We start from the raw sequence: 15,901 nt of genomic DNA, 5'->3' as shown, positions 1-15,901 counted from the left end.
CCGGACCTGTTAAGATTTCAAACCTAAATTTTGTCATATCTGGTCCATTGGAACCAGGTTAGGTTGGATAATAAAAACATTTTAAATTCATCAGGTTTCTGAGAGGGATTAAGATAAGTTAAATCTAGAATCTTATTGGATACAAAACTGTATAGCTTGAACAATTTATTTTCCTAAAGGCATCTATACTTTTAGGAAGTATCAATAGAATATCCAAATATATGCTTCAAAATTAAATATGACCAACAAGTACATGATAGTTAATTATACAATAATGAGTGGAAAAAATTGGAAAGATATACTTAATTTAACATCAAGTACAAACATCAAAAAAAAATCCTATGTATGGAGACTTTTCAAATTTAATGGTATATAAGTAAAAATAATATTATACATAAAATGGGATCATTAATTGGACCGGAACAAGTTAGCTTTGTGGACATTAAACCCAGCCTAATTCAGAATTTTCAATGAATATTTGGACCCGTAGCCAATCCATTTTGGTTCATATCGAGTCCGAGGGTTTGTTTAAATATTCCTACAAAATTAGACTAAAAATCCTATAAGAATCAAACATGTTGGCCCGTCTAGATTACATTTATTAAAAGCTTGTTTAAATCCAGCCCATATTTTTGCCTTTGGACTGCATGAAGAAAAAAAATAATCTATAAAGACCTTTTTTCCCTACGAGATTTAGATTGAATGATGGTTTGTTGATACCAGGCCACGCTTCCATGAATCCTATAAGATTTTTAGCCTAATCATGTAGAAATATCCTAATAGACTCCGAGTTAGAAAATACATCTATAGGCTGGATTGACAGTCTTATTCAAAAAAAAACTGTAAAATATTACCTTCACTATCATAGCTTAATTAAGGCTACAAATGGCTTCGGTTAATCCATGACCCGGCTCGATCCAACCTACTTAGATCCAATCCAACCCACTTTAAAAAACTCATGGGGCTTGGTCAAGTTCTAAAATTAAACACGTTCTATTTTTCAGGTTGGATCTAAGTTTACTGAATTTTAAATTTCTACTTTAAATTTCTAAAATCCGATTCAACCTATTTTATTTTTGAATCAATTTCAAATTTCTACTTTATGACTTGACTCAATCTAAACCCAATATATCATTAGAACCTGAACTCGTTTGAACCTATAAGTTTGATTTAAAATATATAGGAGCGTTGCTTTTAATGTAAGGATTAGCTTAAAATTATTTTTATATCCTAATTTATTTTGAGACGAATATTATTTTATTATCTATTTTTATGGCTAACAATCGTTTGGTATGTGGTAATCAAAATGTAATTAGCTATATTAGATCCAGATCCAGTCTAGACCTGAATTTTTTGCATTAGGGTTGAGTTATATATGGACTTGATTGTAAGGACTTGTTTCCAGACCTATGGAGTCTTTTACACTAGCAACCAACCTCTGGAACCAGGTTGGAGGCGGCAACAAACAAGATTGGAGGAGATCTGTGGGTGGTGGCTAGGGTTTCAAGGATCAAGGGCCTTGGCACCCTTGGTCACCTTCCTTCTATAGCTAGGGTCGGCACCCCCTAGATGAATTTCACCTCTTGGGCGGTGGCAGAGAGAGAGAGAGGAGGCTAGGGTTTAGGGAGAAAAAGTTTTCTTCATTCCTTATCATAAAAAACCATATATATAACATATATATAGACACCTTGAGTAGTGACTCGACCCAAAAATTTTTCTGGCTAACTCAATGAGATTGAGCTCACCCCAAGCCCATGTACACCCATGACTTAACCCAATCTCAGATCCTTGGACTCAAATCTAACCCAAATACAAGTTAGCCCTTTGAAGCCCAAATCTCCTAGACCTCAAGATCTGTGGAGGGCCAAACATCCACCCTAAGACCAAACTTATCCTAGTCCTAGGATCCAAACTGGTTCTAGACTCTATGAGTCAACTCCATGGCTCATCTCTTAGCCTTCCAAGAGTTGGAAGCACCATATCTAACCCGATAATCTCCACCTTGATGTCCCAAGTCTTAGCAAACCTCGTGCGGTCCATCTGCACCATCCTGCTGTCGCTACTCGTGTATTCTGACAGCATCCTGTGCAAATCCAACGTCAATGCCAAAACCTTCACCGTTTAAGCTCCCTTAGAGGCTGCTGAGACATCCGCCTCCCCTTGGACTGAAGGTTTGTCCTTGCTCTTTGATATCAAATTTCTTCCTCGTTGGCATCCTTCTGCTGGACAGCTGCACCAACCACTGCTTTAGGTTCCCCTAGAGAAACTGCAGACTCCCTGGCATACTCTGGACCCACCTATCATCTATTGGATTTATCTCAGCCTCCTCATAGGTACCTGAGCCTCCACTCGCTGCCACCACTGTATATGACACCATCTCCTCGGAGCCAATCCTCTCCGGCAGCTGCATAATCCACATCGACTCGTGCCGTACGCTGCCACCATTAGTGCTATAATTTTTCACCTTCTCTCGCATCTCTTGACTTTAAACATGTGCCAAACCTCTCTCCACCTATGGAGATACCTCTGGCAGGTCCTCCACCTAAATATGAAGCCCTTCTAATGTACCTACAGAAAGAAAAATTGGAATCGAGGTCAACTGCACAGTGTTGCTCTGTTGCGCCTCCTGCTGCACCTCCACCGCTTATGCTATCGTTTCGGATCCTCTACACACCGTGGATCCTTCCGAAACCATCAAGAAGAAGTCCTCTTCTGAATCAACAATGGTACTCAAGGATTCAGATCTTATCCTTTTTCCCTTGTCCTTCTTTCAAAGAGGACAATCCTGCTTAAACTACCATGCTTCATTACAGTTGAAGCACCTAGTCTCCTTCTTGCTCTTCCTGGACTTTGACCATCCTCTGTGCTCACTCGTGTCCTTCCCACTCCTAAGCCTCTCCCCTACGATGAGGTTCTCTTGGAGAATATCCTTTTTTGTCATCCATTTTCTCTACTTATTGGATTTGAGAACTGAGACTATGTCCTCGTACTGCAGCGTCTCCTTACCATAGAGTAGAGTCATCACTAAAGGATCAAAGACTTCGAGCAGCGAGCATAACAGGAGCAATGCTTTATCTTCCTCCTCCAACTTCATCTCAATGTTCAGAAACTCGTTATATATCTGATCAAACCTCTGGATGTGCACCACGATATCTCCACCTTCTTGCATTCGAAGGCTGTACAGTCGCTTCTTTAACATCAATTTATTGCACATATTCTTTTCCATATACAAGATTTGCAATTTCGACCATAATCCTTTCGAGGTCCTCTCCTCTAATACCGAATAGAAAGCCACGTCTGCCAAATACCCTCTGATCACAGAATACGCCTTCTTCTCCAGGGATATCCATTAACGATCCGATATCCCTTCAGGCTTCTCCTCCAATACTAGATCCAAATCTAATTGGACCAAGAGATCTTCTATCCAAACTTTTCAAATAAAAAAAAAAAAATTTTCCATCAAACTTCCCAAGAGTTTTGAGAAATACCTTGATAAGAAACCTTGCTAGTTCAGATTTCTGCATGATAGTCTTTCTGAAATATCTTCATTTTCCAATCCACCGAGGATCAGCTTGGCTCAAAACCAAAATAGTAGAGGTGTGAAGATGGAAAACCTACTGTTTTGCTATCTAAAATTGATGGGACTTAGGCATGAAGAACCAGCAACTCGAAGAAGAGACATTCAGAACCCTCTACAGCAGATTTCAGCACCTAAAGATCTTTAACTTCTGGCATCTCCTTCTCCACTTAACTCTGACTCTGATATCAAATATAAGAACTTGTTTCCAGACCTATGGAGTCCCTTGCACTAGCAACCAACCTCTGAAATCAGGTTGGAGGCGGCAACAAACAAGATTGGAGGAGATCTGTGGGTGGCAGTTAGGATTTCAAGGATCAAGAGCCTTGGTGCCCTTGATCACCTTCCTTCTATGGCTAAGGCCAGCGCACCCTAGATGAATTCCACCTCTTGGGCAGCGGCAGAGAGAGAGAGAGGGAGAGAGGAGGCTAGTGTAGGGAAAATTCAGTGCAGGGGCAAAATAGTAATTTTAAAACTTTTTCAAAATTACTATTTTACAGCGAAATTATTAATTAATCTCATTAATTAATACTAATTAACCCTACACTAGAATCTAAATATGATACAATAGCATGCATTTAAATTTGAAATTCAAATTTGAAACACTAAACCTTTTACTGTACTGTGTTCAGAACACATCACCTTTTGCGGATAGTCGATCACCGCAATCTGATCACCGTCGGGAGATTTTGATCATCATGTCATAGTCACACTAATATCTGGCCTCTGCGGATCGTCCACACGAAGCTCCCGTCTGATCGGCTCCTCACGAATGCTAGTTCGTGATTTTACCCTTTTGATGGCTGATGTTGATCGAACTCCTTCGATCGATGTGTGCCGACTCCTCGGATGCTCCAGATCGTCTGTATGATTGGTTGAGAGGCTGATGGATCTCTTTCTGAAATTTGGTGGACTCACGACACTCGTGGCACACCAATCTCACTTCCCGAACCCTAGGTAGAAACCCTAGGGTACACATCAAAAACCCTACGCCCAATTTTCTTTCTTTTCTTTCTTTTTCTCTCGGAAGGTTTTGGACCTTCACCTCACGCACAAGGCTTCCTCACGCCCCACTTTCTTTCTCAAAATTTTTCTACGCATTCTCCAGCTCCCTATCTCTTTTAAAATAGTTCAAAACGTGTCTTATCCGCGTGAGAGGATAAAGACAAGTGGTTACACATTTGAATTCAAATCAAATTTGAATTCAAACTAAAACCAACTCATCTCTATCCACTTGGGCGTGAGAAGAGAAGGTGCGAGTCTGCTTTGTGCGTGGAAAGGTTTCACGAGAAACTCTTTCTCGTGTGAGATGTGGGGCGCTAAAGTGGATAATGTCATTTATGCGCAAGAGATAAGTTATCCATTCAAATTCAAACACGCTTTGAATTTGAATGGCTAACTAATCATCTTTATCCAAATATTGGCGCACAAGAGTGGGCATTAGAAGGGCTTTGCATGAGAAAAAATTCACGAGAAGTTTCTTCTCGTGAATTCAAATGGGCGCAGAGATTTAAGGTGGTGCAGGGATTCAAATTCAAATGGTGGTTTGATCTTAATTGAACCAACCTAATCAAAATAGGTTAAGCACAATTAAACTAAATTAAACCCAACTTAATTAGACTTAATTAGGCTCAATAAAATTTTAATCAAATCAGAAATTGACTAAGCTCAATCCCTGATCAAATCAGGGACCAAACCATCTCGACGATTAGGTCAACTCTCAACCTAATCGGGTCAAACCCAACTGAATCCAATTCAATTAGACTTGATCCAAAAATAATTACTCAATCAAATTGAGTTAATTAGTGATCAAATCACTAATAAAATCTCTCATAATTATTGAGTCCAAATCCGATGGACAATCGGGTATCAAAGTCCATCAATATGAAATCTTGATCGAAGAGTTCAAATTTCAAATTCAAAATTTGAAATTCAAAATTTTGACCCCGGTACTCAAAATGTGTGAAACTCATGATCAGAGAATCTTAATTCTCAATCATAGAGTTTTAGACACATAAGACTCATAATCAACCATCAGATCAGAAAGGAACCTCTAATGTGTGTGACCCTGCAGGTTCGAACCTAAGTCGGTAGCACAGGAACCAATTCCTGTACTAATCGAAGTGACCATCTAGCAATGATACCCGATGACCGGATAGGTCGAATAGTCACAATCGCAACATTCAGAACCTACGTGAATATAGTTACTGTATAATTCATCTCTTTTGATCCATGTGTTTAGGATGACTCAGGGTTAAACTGTCAACCCTGATGAGATCATCCGAATCGTGCTCAACTCAATTAGTTCTGTGACTCCTCACTAGGACTACCCTGGTCAAGGTTTTGCTAAATTGAAATACGACTGTACACAGCTCCTAAACTGGAGTGGTCAATCCCATCTTGACACATGCACCGACAAGTCAAGTACTTGACTACACCCAGTAGCCTTCCGTCACTGAATTAGAAATTCAGGTAGTCCAGTGCCTAAGTGCAGTGAGTTGCTTGCAAGTCACCATGACGGTCTCAGATCGAAGGGATATTTATACCCATATCCCATCGGAGCAAATCTTGACAGTAAAAATAGCTTCGGAGTCGGTCACGTTCAGTGCAGATATACTATTATATCTCACCTGTATGCCATACCAGTATCTCCACACTCCTTGGTTATGAGGACAACTAACCCATATGGCACACAACGACCTATGCTCGATAAACGTTATCGTCCTTGATAACAACGTATCATTTGGTCGCGAACTGGTTTAAGGACTAAGCGACAAATCCTCCTTTGTCGAGTCTAAATAGTCCTAAGGACTTCACCACAACATAGGAGTTCATTAGAAGATGAAATATTTGTGATGAAAAAATATTAAAATAACTTTTATTTATTTATAATTCATGTACTAATACAAAAGGAGTACAACCGTCAACAGGCTGACGATTGGCTTTGGGACACTATTCCCAACAGCTAGGGTTTTGGAAGAAAAGGGTATCTTCATTCCTTATCACAAAAAATCATATATAAAACGTATATATAGACATTCTGAGTTAATGTTACTCAGCCCAAAAATTCTTCTGACTAACTCAATGAGATTGAGCTCACCCGAAGTCCATTTGCACCCATAACTTGACCCAATCTTATATCCTTGCACTTAAATCTAGTCCAAATACAAGTTAGCCCCTTGAAGCCCAAATTTCTTAGACCTTAAGACCCATGGAGGGCCAAACCTCCATCCTAGGATCAAACTTGTTCTAGCCCTAGGACCCAAATCGATCCTAGACTCTATGAGCCAACTCCATGGCTCATCTTCTGACCTCCCAAGGGTTGGGAACACCGCATCTAACCCTACATTGATTGAATCTGAATGACCCGTAGGTTGAAAATTTTTATTATGGACCCAATCCGACCCAAGTCGATCTTATATTAGGTTGGGTTTGGTTTAATATTAGGACCTAATTAAAGATCAAATTGGATTGGGATCACTCATGATTTGATCCAATCCGATCCATTGCACCCCTAGACTTAATGGTTCAACCACTAGCCCACCTACCCTTCCTCTACATCAACCTGATGCTATCACCACTATTCAGACCATCCCGCTATGTATTCTCTTTACTCTCTTCCTCATTATCATAACAAATAACCTCTTAACCTTGTCTGCTCATCTTCCTGTTTGATTTTTTTTTTTGATGTTTTTAATGTTCAAAATGACTATAATTTCAAAACTTGCTAATTAAACTTAATTTGAACCAAAAATCTGTAAAAAAATAATAATAATTCAATAAATATTAGTCATTAAACAGTCTCATTGATAGTTGAATTCCATTATCTATCAAGTTATAATTAGGATTTCTATTTTAGGCTTATATTGATCATTGATCAAATGAAAATATTGAATAGAAGTTATAGCTGATTGATGTATTTACATATGGATTGTATGTTAAGAGAACACTTGAAAATCAAAATCGAATAACAAAAAAGTTATTTGCTAAAATAATTGATGTTATATGTAGTTATCAATCAAAAGTGATTGATTTATTTAAGTATTAAGTAGTAATGTGCATATACCATGCATGCAGAGGACTTCTTGTGTAATCTTATGTAAAGCATCAATAATATAATAAAGGGTTAATTATCTAAAAAATCCAATATTTTTTGGAGATTTTTAATTTTAACATAATCTTTTAATTTTTTCTATCAAGTATGTATACTATCCAATTTATTGTAAAGTTGGCCTACCATCAATCAATGTTAAAATTTGCTGTTAGGATGCTGACATATCATGTATGGCATCAACCTACTAATTACTAATGTGTTATGTTATATAGATAACGTGTCATCCATGTCGTTAAGCATGGAAGAACGGCATGGGAATTTGGGATAGAAAAGAGATAGAGAGATGGAGATGAAGAGAGAGGTTTTGGGGAGAAAAGTTGAAGAGGGTGAGGGTTGAGGTTAAGGTTTCACTGACTTCTTTCTCCCTTAGTGGTCTATCAACCATATGTGATAGATTAAGATAAAGGGCTAGTTTTGGGTATAGAATTAAAAAATCACAGGTTCAAGGGCCATAAAAGCTTCGATACGATGACATGGGCAATCATCTTAGTAATAGAGTGCTGATTTCCTTCTCTCCCAGTGGTCTCTCATTGAGCTTTTATTTTGGTGTTTCCTCGTCATGCCTCTCCCTCGATTATCCCTCATTGACTCCTCCATCAGTGATCCCTCATCAAGCTATTTGAAGAAAAATTTGTGAAGCCTTTTACAATAAAAGATAAAGATGAGTTTGATATTATATTTAGTGAACTATTTATTTTATTAATTAATTATAATTTTATATCAAATTTGGATGACAAATAAGTAGAAATTATTAGATTATTGCCTAACTAGCATAGTGGTTGGGTAACACCCGGGCCTATTGATTTTGCAAATGCAAAAGAATAGCCACCACAATAATAAATTTTAATATAAAGTAAATCATAAATATAATAATTTAGTTTGTAATTTAATTACAGCAAATAAAAAAATAAATCAAATATTCAAAATAATATTTCAAATCAAAACGAGCTGGAACAGTGAAATTATTTAGAAATTAACAATTTATGATGTTTAGAATGTAATAGATATGATAAACTATGGAGCTTATAATGTTTTATTTCAGATCATTCAATCTTTATCAGAATACACAATTATATTTTTTTTTATTATTTAAATATGATTGATGGTTGGCATTCATGGATGATTTCATCAGTTATCTTTTCAAGATCAATCTCTTTTTGAGAATCATCTTTTTCATGTTTGTCCATACCATCACTATTTTATTTTAGTTGAATCCATTCTATTATATCTATTATATATATATATTAAAAATAATTAAAATAATAAAAAATTATATTTTATATATAGTATGGATTATAAGTTACCAGACAAATCTTGTAAAGATCTGACGATCCTGATTCTATGAAATTCCTTCCTAAACCCTTCATTTTTTATTATTTTTATATTTAACTATTTTTAAATCCTTCCATATCTTCTTTCTCTTTTCCTTCAATTCTCTTCTTCCACACCTTCTAAATTTTTTCAATAATATTGTCCATCGGTCACCACTACCACCAATAATAGCAGCATCTTCAGGCTTAAAGCAGAGTAAAAATATACCAATATATGGGATTTGGTTATAAAAATACCTTCGATGATCATATTTCTATCTCTTATAGAAGGAGACAGCAATATGCAGCCGCCTTGTGTGATAATGTGATGAAATTAACATCCTCTCATCTTATATCAGTTGGTTGCTCATACAATCAGAATTGTTAATTAATTTAATTACCCAATTAACCAAATAAGCCCATCTAAACATAACTGTCAATCTACAGTGAGCAATGTGTAAATGAAGCCTCCTGCAACCTTTTTCATAAACTTAAAACAAAGTGAAACAATCAAAAAGTAATGCTATATACTTTTGAAGTCAATCACTTGAAGGCAAAACAGGTTTCCACCAACCACAATATATAAATGGCTTACATTTTGGATTAGCACAGTTTAAACCTTATTTATTCTTTTCAGTAATATAAAGCACACTAGGAGCCAAAAACCACATTGCATATCGTGTATTCTTCTTTTACCAATAAAAAGAAAAATAAAATTAGGAACTTGTATGCTCTTTAGAACTCTCGATGCAAATAAAAAGATGAATAAATCTTTCAAGTGGCTCGTAGAAAATCTCATCATTGAAAATACTTTAAGAACATGACAAAGAAAAAATAGGAAAATAATAACCCAACCTGTGAACACTGCGAAATAAGTTTCGCCTATGCCTTCGGTTGCACCTTCAAGACTTGTTTCTTCGGGAGTTCCAATGGCACCAACCCCAATTGTTCTCCTTTAGTTTTCATTGTTTGCTCTAAAAAAAAGATAAAAAGGTGAACTTTATGAATAAAGTACAAAAAGAATTGAGAAAAAAAGGCCACCCTCCATGATAAAGAACTGCAGGAACCTTGGGTTGGCAATTGAAGCTCGAAACTCTATCCGCCTCATCCGTGGGCCTCTTCTCCTATTCCAATGAAGCATGGCTAGCCTCCCTCAATGGATCAGCTATGGTGGATGGATCAGGTGTGACCTAGCAGTCCTCAGGATCCAACAATGCCTCCTCCGACAATTGCTGTTGTTCATCCTGGTGCCTCCTTCTCCTCCGATGGTGGCCATGAGGATGGATCCGATGCTTACTCCCATGAGTGCCGACCACTCAAAGCCTCTCAATCGATTGGGACTCATGAGGATGGGAAAACAAAGAAAAAATACCATGAGTTTCGACCACTCGAAGCCTCCCAACCGATTAGGACTCCTGAGGATGGAAAAACAAAGAAAAAATGAAGAAATTAAAAAAAATATCATGGAGATTTTCAAACTTGACATGTGGCGTGTTAGAAAATTATTCTATAATCTTACATATCAATACGAAATGTTACCCCTAATATATATTATCACTTTGCTATTATTATATAGATGTTACATGCATTACATAGCATGTGTCACATATGTTGTTTGAAATTCTTGATTATTTAAATGAATATCATATTATTTTAATGAATATCACCATATTATATTTACTAATAATAGATAATAATGTGATTTTATCTTATAGAATGGAAGATAGGTTCAGCATACAAATGTATCATTGGGGTACTTTGTAAAGGTATTCGAAAATGACGTATGTAGGAGGAAAGGTCGATACATGGGATAGCTATAATCCAGATTTTATTTCGTACTTTGAGTTAATAGGCATGGTCAAGGAGTTAGGATATGAAAAGGTATCAAAATTTTGGTATAGAGTTCCAAACATGAATATAAGTGAAGATATTAGAGAAATTAAGAGAGACAGTAAAGTAATGAAAATGGTACCCATTGCACTTCAATATAGAATCATTGTGATATATGTAAAAGTTGTGGCTGTTTAGAACTTAAAGGATAAAAATATCATTGAAGTTATGGAGTCTAAAGTGGAGGCTATAGTTATTGATATTATAGATATAGTTGATGGAAGCAATCAAGTTGCAGTACTCATAGATAGTGAAAAGCCTGCAGATGAAGATAATGATCTTGAGTACATGCAAATAGAGCCAAGCGAATCTCATGACAAATGATAAAGAGTATGTACAAACTAGGAATAGGAAGAATGATATGAGGCAAAAGGATAGTACTAGATTTCATGATCTTAGATTTGCTGTTGATGGAATTGAAAGTAAGGCTGATGATGTTGGTTTAGATGCTATTGGAGTAGATATACTTCAACCAGATGCTATTGGATCAGATGCAAGTGTACTAGATGAACAAGGATCAGATGCACTGCAGTCAGATTTTGAAATAGATGAGGATAATAAAGCTTACCATTCTGCATAAATTTATGATTACCACAGTGATTATGAAGCTTCAGATGCTGAACTCTTAACTCCAAATAGTAGTGAGGATGATCAATTTGAATCTAGAAGTAAGATAACGATAGGGCACACTTGCTACAATCCAAAGTGTGATAGTGAGGATGTGAAGTTTGAATTAGGAATAAAGTTTCAGGGTCTTAAGGAATTTAAGAATACTGTTCAGAGATATACTATAGCAAATGGATATAATATTAGATAGAAAAGAAGTGATGAGAAAAAGATGGGGGCCAAATATATGGACAAGTATTCTTGAAAGATATATGCAAGTTGGATGCAGATCGAGAAGGCATTTGTTGTAAAAACTCTTCATAATAAATATAAATATTATTAGAGTTTGAGAAATAAACAAGTTAATTCTGAATAGCTTGCTAAGGAATATGTTAATAAGTTTAGGGTTAATCATATTTAGATTGTGAAAGAAATGAAAGCAAATGTGAAAGAAAAATATACCTGGACTGTAAGTAGGATACAATTATTATAGAGCCAAGTAGAGGGCATTGGCAATAATTATAGGTTCTCTAGATGACCATTACAGCAAGTTGTGATTCTATGTTGCAGAGCTAAGAAGGATAAATAAGAATGGAATTTTTAAGATTGAAGTTGATAGGCCAACTAATGGGGTCAAGCCATATTTTCATTAGTTTTTTATGTGAGATTTGATGCCCTAAAGAGAGATTGGCTAGCAGGGTGTAGGCCGATCATAGAATCAGATTGTTGTTTCTTAAAGATATTTCTAGGAGACCAACTTCTTTGTGCTTTAGGAAGAGATGGGAACAACTAAATATTCTCAATAGCTTGGATGGTTGTTGAGGATGAATGTGAGAGTACCTGAACTTAGTTTCTAAAACTGCTGTTTGATGATGTTGAAATTCATAATGGCTATGGCTACATAGTAATTAGTAACCAGCAGAAGGTACTTATCTTAGTACTTCTATTTTTTGATTGTTTTTCTTATATTATGTTACTAACTTAACTCGTAATGTTTGTTTGCCATAGGGCCTTCTTAATACAATTAACAAGTTGATTCCACATACAGAGCATAAAAATTGTGCTAGGCATATATATGCCAATTAGAAAAAATCTAATCCTGATCATGTACATAAAAAAATATTTTGGATAGCTGTATAGGACACAAATTAAATAAATTTTAATAATGCCATCAAAGAGATGCAAGAAATATCAGGGAAAGCTATTGAAGACTTAATGAACTAAGGTCCACCATACATTTGTAAGACATTCATTAGTACCTTTTCAAGATCCGACATAGTTGATAATAATCTATCAGAGATTTTTAATAGTTACATTATTCAAGCAAGGTACAAACATATGATAGATATGTTGGAAGACATAAGGGTTGCATTGATGAAGAGGATGTTTAATAAGAAACAGTTGATGGTAAACTCAAATGACAACATATATCCAAGAATAAGAAAGAAGTTAGAAGATGCTAAAGTAGAGTCCAAGGTCTGCACTCTGATGCCTAATGAAAAGTTAAAATTTGAAGTTAGCTTCTAGATGATAGGTATATTGATCTCAATGAGAAGTCTTGCTCATGCAGACAGTGGGATTTAACTGACATATCATGCATCCATATAATCTCATGCATCAATTGGATAAAATAAGATATAGATACGTATGTTGGTGACTGCTATAAGAAAAAAGCATATTTGATGGCTTATCAGTATTCACTACAACCATTAAATGGCCAAAGGATATGATCTTAAGAGAACACTGAGACTATCTTACCTCCTTCCATCAAAAAGATGCCTGGCATGCCAAAGAAGAATGGAAGAACAAGGATGAATCAAGCAACAGTATTAACAATAGCTAGGATTGGACTGCAAATGAAATGCAAGACCTACGACCAATATGACTATAACAAGAGAACATGCAAGCATAAGGATCACTTTGAAAGATCTAGACCTCCGAAGCTCTCAGTATGTGTAAAATATAGAATCTAAGATGACTTATATTCCTATATAAGTCACAGTAACTATACCAACTTTTTTGTGCTACTTACAGATTAAGAGAAGAGCGAGATTATGAAAGGATCAAGCTACAGGAGCTACTTCTCAGATACCAATGCATGTAAGGAGGCCAAGAGTCTTGCAAAGACAAGGAGGGCAAAATTCAATTGTAACTGATAGACGAAGGAAAATATTGTTTGAAGTTTAGTCCAGTATAAATGTTGCTTCTTTTTAATTTAAATTCTATGTACTATAATGCTAAAATTTGATGTTTTCATCATTATAGGTCATACAAGATTATAGTGTTTATCAATCTCTCAAGATTGGATTAAATTATCTTAGGATAAGTCATTTATCATTACTATGTACTGAGTCTATATGTTGACATTAATTCGAACCATTGCAAATGTTTATAATCTAAAGATGCTTGAAAGTACAATCATTCAACTTCTTAAAGGTTCTAAAGGCTCTATACCTATAGTTGGAGGTGTTTCAATTACAGAGAGATTTTGATGGCTCTAGACTTGTAGCTGAAGGTGCTTCAATCATAGAAAGCTTTAGGGTTAGCCAAAGCTCCTCATTAACTCGGACTCAGCCAAGCTAGGAAGAAAAGGAATGAAGTTGTACCAATTTGACATTTTATAGGAAGAAAAGGAATGGAGTTATACTATTTTAGAATAGTTTGATTTGCCACTATTGATCTAGACATTGTATAATCAATTTTTTTTAAAAAAATTTAGAATATATAAGTTGTACTGTTTTCTAACAGGAATGAAATAAAATTCTGTTTATTACAAATTTATTTGGGTTCATAAATTTGAGATTTTCATATTATAGTGGTTCAGTTTCAGTATCATTATGTCTTGTTCTATCTTGAACATGGACTAATTATTTGTGTTACTTTTAATTGATCTGAATTTATATAGGCAAATTTCTTGATTTGTAAATTTGATGTACTATGTCATTATGTTCTTTGTATACTTTGAGCCAATTTGCTTGCAATAGATATAAAACTCGGTCCCCCTTCAATCCCCCACTTATGATGTGCCAATGATGCTAATTTGATGTGCCAATTTGATGTATTTAGAGAAAGAAGATCTCCACTTGCCGGTTTTCTGGTTCTGGAGGCAAGGTTGTTCTTCCTTAGATTCTAACTCCCCATTCATAGCCAAATCTTTTTCTTCATTGTCAATGCTGTATAATTGATGTGATTTAGTTGTAGAATACTCAACAGGTAATGTATTAGAAGGTCCCTCTGCTACTGCAGATTTCAAAATAGCTTCCATCTTAGACTTGATATCAGGAGTCAGAATAATATCTTTCTTTATCTTCTCAACAGAATCTTCAATGCCTTGGTCTGAAACATCAGAAAGGGAGCCAAGTGGATACCTTTCTTACACTACAAATTTATTTCTCAGTTTCAACCTTTAAGCCATATGAAATTGGTTTATCATAAATATTTAAAGTTGTAATAGGATCAACACCTCCACAACATAACTAAAAATAGAAACATTGCTGTGCCAGTCTGAAATAATTAAAGTTGGTAGAATATATGACAATATAAGTTGCTAAAATAGTCTTAAATAACCTAAAACATGACATTAAGATATATATAAATATATAAATATAAATATATATATATATATATATATATATAGATATATATATATATAACATAATACAATTTATCATTATCTTCACATCCTTGTCCTCACATGAAACATCAATATAGATGAGGATCAAAACATTGAAATATGTACTTTAATCACTGTCTCAGATGAAAAATTACAAACTAAGATAAATAATGCTGAGATTGTTTTCAATCCATCCCCAGCAATAGCTAGTACAATAGTAGAATCATTATCCATGAGAATACAAGGGTCCTAATATATATTTTTTCCCTTCCTTTCTGTCTTGAAATCTTAAGCCTTAAGTATTTGTCCTCTTCCTGTAGCTTTGCATATTCCATTTTTATTTTTCAAAACTCATCCTTCATTTTTGTCTTCAAAATTTTTAATTTAACAATATTTTTTTCAATAGTTTTGTCTTTTCTTCAGCTACTTCTTTCATCTCCTCCATCAGTCGAAGCTTTTCTTTAAGCCTCTCCCTCTAGTTACTCAATATGATAGCCACCTCCTTCTTATGATCACATATTTCAAGATTAACCCACTAAAAAAAATCACAATTATTATTCTACAAAAAGAATAGCTCAATCAACAAATACTAGCTTCCAATTTCAGCTAATCATTTAGAAAAATGAATATCTTCCGAGATCGGCATTGCAAGAACCTCCTTTTTGGGTTTCTCTTACTCCATGAAGTGTACAACATATCTTTTACTTGATGACGATATTGGACTTCATCTTTGGACACCATTGAACTCACTGAGATAGCTGCTCTCTCAACTACATCTAAGCTTCTAACAT

Source organism: Elaeis guineensis, chromosome 13 (genome assembly GCF_000442705.2).
Source record: "Elaeis guineensis isolate ETL-2024a chromosome 13, EG11, whole genome shotgun sequence".
Lineage (NCBI taxonomy): Eukaryota > Viridiplantae > Streptophyta > Magnoliopsida > Arecales > Arecaceae > Elaeis > Elaeis guineensis.
The sequence above is the reverse complement of the archived record's forward strand: the minus strand, read 5'-3'. Positions refer to the sequence as shown.